Consider the following 4,465-nt stretch of genomic DNA (forward strand, 5'->3'; position numbering starts at 1 on the left):
TATCCCAGACCATGTCCCAGTACGGGACACTATTCTCGGATGCTGATGTCAGAACAGCAGGTGCAGCGGATGGATGAAATAAACAGTTCCAGAGAGCGTGAGATCCCGGCTGATATCCGATGAAGAAGCACTGTTCACGGACACTGATGGCAGAACAGCAGGTGCAGCGGATGGATGAATACACAGTTCCAGACAGCGGGAGATCCCTGACCATGTCCCAGTACGGGACACTATTGTCGGATGCTGATGTCAGAACAGCAGGTGCAGTGGATGAAGGAAATAAACAGAACATAGTTCCATGGAGCGGGAGATCCCAGACCATGTCCCAGTACGGGACACTATTCTCGGATGCTGATGTCAGAACAGCAGGTGCAGTGGATGGATGAATTAAACAGTTCCAGAGAGCGTGAGATCCCGGCTGATATCCGATGAAGAAGCACTGTTCACGGACACTGATGGCAGAACAGCAGGTGCAGCGGATGGATGAATACACAGTTCCAGACAGCGGGAGATCCCTGACCATGTCCCAGTACGGGACACTATTGTCGGATGCTGATGTCAGAACAGCAGGTGCAGTGGATGAAGGAAATAAACAGAACATAGTTCCATGGAGCGGGAGATCCCAGACCATGTCCCAGTACGGGACACTATTCTCGGATGCTGATGTCAGAACAGCAGGTGCAGTGGATGGATGAATTAAACAGTTCCAGAGAGCGTGAGATCCCGGCTGATATCCGATGAAGAAGCACTGTTCACGGACACTGATGGCAGAACAGCAGGTGCAGCGGATGGATGAATACACAGTTCCAGACAGCGGGAGATCCCTGACCATGTCCCAGTACGGGACACTATTGTCGGATGCTGATGTCAGAACAGCAGGTGCAGTGGATGAAGGAAATAAACAGAACATAGTTCCATGGAGCGGGAGATCCCAGACCATGTCCCAGTACGGGACACTATTCTCGGATGCTGATGTCAGAACAGCAGGTGCAGTGGATGGATGAATTAAACAGTTCCAGAGAGCGTGAGATCCCGGCTGATATCCGATGAAGAAGCACTGTTCACGGACACTGATGGCAGAACAGCAGGTGCAGCGGATGGATGAATACACAGTTCCAGACAGCGGGAGATCCCTGACCATGTCCCAGTACGGGACACTATTGTCGGATGCTGATGTCAGAACAGCAGGTGCAGTGGATGAAGGAAATAAACAGAACATAGTTCCATGGAGCGGGAGATCCCAGACCATGTCCCAGTACGGGACACTATTCTCGGATGCTGATGTCAGAACAGCAGGTGCAGTGGATGGATGAATTAAACAGTTCCAGAGAGCGTGAGATCCCGGCTGATATCCGATGAAGAAGCACTGTTCACGGACACTGATGGCAGAACAGCAGGTGCAGCGGATGGATGAATACACAGTTCCAGACAGCGGGAGATCCCTGACCATGTCCCAGTACGGGACACTATTGTCGGATGCTGATGTCAGAACAGCAGGTGCAGTGGATGAAGGAAATAAACAGAACATAGTTCCATGGAGCGGGAGATCCCAGACCATGTCCCAGTACGGGACACTATTCTCGGATGCTGATGTCAGAACAGCAGGTGCAGTGGATGGATGAATTAAACAGTTCCAGAGAGCGTGAGATCCCGGCTGATATCCGATGAAGAAGCACTGTTCACGGACACTGATGGCAGAACAGCAGGTGCAGCGGATGGATGAATACACAGTTCCAGACAGCGGGAGATCCCTGACCATGTCCCAGTACGGGACACTATTGTCGGATGCTGATGTCAGAACAGCAGGTGCAGTGGATGAAGGAAATAAACAGAACATAGTTCCATGGAGCGGGAGATCCCAGACCATGTCCCAGTACGGGACACTATTCTCGGATGCTGATGTCAGAACAGCAGGTGCAGTGGATGGATGAATTAAACAGTTCCAGAGAGCGTGAGATCCCGGCTGATATCCGATGAAGAAGCACTGTTCACGGACACTGATGGCAGAACAGCAGGTGCAGCGGATGGATGAAATAAACAGTTCCATGGAGCGGTATTTCCCGACAGATATCCGATGACGAAGGACCACTTGGGACGCTTTGAAGGAAGGGTCGGTCTCCTGGATGAAAAGAACTTTAATTTTCTGACTTAAAATACGGAGTTAAAGTTTCCAGTCGGGACGATAAGGAGGGCAAAAAAACCCGGACTTTTTTGGCTCCGTCAGAAACTAAGTAAAAGTCGGAATATGTGAAGGAAAGCTCAGAAAATGCCTGGAGAATTTTGAGCGGACCGGAAAAAAAAAGTTCCAGCTGACATCACTGGGCCACCAGGTCGCAGATTTCAGAAACCTGGTTTTCGGAAACACAGGGCTCCAGGGCTGAGACCCGGGCTTCGTGGGGAGCGTTCCCCAGCTGGGCCTAAGCATCTTCGGACAACTTTGGGCGGAAAAGCGGGTTCGGGAACCGGGATATGGGGCGGGTTACGCGGCGTGACCTGCCCGAGTGCCGTGCACTATTCCCGGACACTCATCTACTTAAAATCTCCCTGATTACCTGCCAGAACAGAGCAGATCCAGAGAGCGGTATTTCACGGCAGATATCCGATGATGAAGCGCTGTTGTCGGACACTGATGGCAGAACAGCAGGTGCGGTGGATGAAATAAACAGTTCCAGAGAGCGGTATTTCACGGCAGTTATCCGATGATGAAGCGCTGTTGTCGGACACTGATGGCAGAACAGCAGGTGCGGTGGATGAAATAAACAGTTCCAGAGAGCGTGAGATCCCGGCTGATATCCGATGAAGAAGCGCTATTGTCGGACACTGATGGCAGAACAGCAGGTGCGGTGGATGAAATAAACAGTTCCAGAGAGCGGTATTTCACGGCAGTTATCCGATGATGAAGCGCTGTTCTCGGACACTGATGGCAGAACGGCAGGTGCACTGGATGGTTGAAATAAACAGTTCCAGAGAGCGTGAGATCCCGGCTGATATCCGATGAAGAAGCGCTATTGTCGGACACTGATGGCAGAACAGCAGGTGCGGTGGATGGATGAATTAAACAGTTCCAGAGAGCGTGAGATCCCGGCTGATATCCGATGAAGAAGCACTGTTCTCGGACACTGATGGCAGAACGGCAGGTGCACTGGATGGATGAAATAAACAGTTCCAGAGAGCGTGAGATCCCGGCTGATATCCGATGAAGAAGCGCTATTGTCGGACACTGATGGCAGAACAGCAGGTGCAGTGGATGGATGAATTAAACAGTTCCAGAGAGCGTGAGATCCCGGCTGATATCCGATGAAGAAGCACTGTTCTCGGACACTGATGGCAGAACAGCAGGTGCAGTGGATGGATGAATCAAACAGTTCCAGAGAGCGTGAGATCCCGGCTGATATCCGATGAAGAAGCACTGTTCTCGGACACTGATGGCAGAACAGCAGGTGCAGTGGATGGATGAAAGTGACAGTTCCAGAGAGCGGTATCTCACGGCAGATATCCGATGATGAAGCGCTATTGTCGGACACTGATGGCAGAACAGCAGGTGCAGTGGATGGATGAAGTAAACAGTTCCATAGAGCGGGAGATCCCAGACCATGTCCCAGAACGGCACACTATTCTCGGATGCTGATGTCAGAACAGCAGGTGTAACGCATGGATGAATACAGAGTTCCAGAGAGCGGTATTTCCCGACAGATATCCGACGACGAAGGACCATTTGGGACGCTTTGCAGGAAGGGTCGGTCTCCTGGATGAAAAGGACTTTAATTTTCTGACTTAAAATACGAAGTTAAAGTTTCCAGTCGGGACGATAAGGAGGGCAAAAAAACCCGGACTTTTTTGGCTCCGTCAGAAACTAAGTAAAAGTCGGACTATGTGAAGGAAAGCTCAGAAAATGCCTGGAGAATTTTGAGCGGACTGGAAAAAAAAAGTTGTAGCCGACATCACTGGGCCACCAGGTCGCAGATTTCAGAAACCTGGTTTTTAGAAACATAGGCCTCCAGGAGTGAGGACCGACGTTTGTGCGTTTTGGATCCGACTCAGACCTCAGTATTTTCGGACGCCCTCGGACAGTGGCGAGGGTGAACGAACCGGAGCCTCGTTCCGGGCACTGTGGCTGGTCGGTGGGTTTCGCGGATGGATCGCTGAGCGAGAGAGATGGCGGCGGGGCGGCCCGCCTCCGGTGCGCCCTGGCTTCGGCCGGGGCGCGCCGGTGGGTGAAACACTTTGATCGAACGAGATTGCTGGAGCGGAGGCGGGGCGGCCCGCCTCCGGTGCGCGCGCCCGCCGGCGGTGCGCCATCCCCGGGCGCTTTGGCTTCGGCCGGGGCGCGCCGGTGGAGGAAATGCTTTACGTGAAAATTCTGACCGATTTGCAACCGTGACCCGCCACCCGGGGGCCCCCGCCAGATGGGCGGAGGGTTCCCCGGAACGCGGGTCGGCCTCTATGCCCGGGTGGGTTGGTGCGC

This window comes from Gasterosteus aculeatus, unplaced genomic scaffold (genome assembly GCF_964276395.1).
Source record: "Gasterosteus aculeatus unplaced genomic scaffold, fGasAcu3.hap1.1 HAP1_SCAFFOLD_38, whole genome shotgun sequence".
NCBI classification, from domain to species: Eukaryota; Metazoa; Chordata; class Actinopteri; order Perciformes; family Gasterosteidae; genus Gasterosteus; species Gasterosteus aculeatus.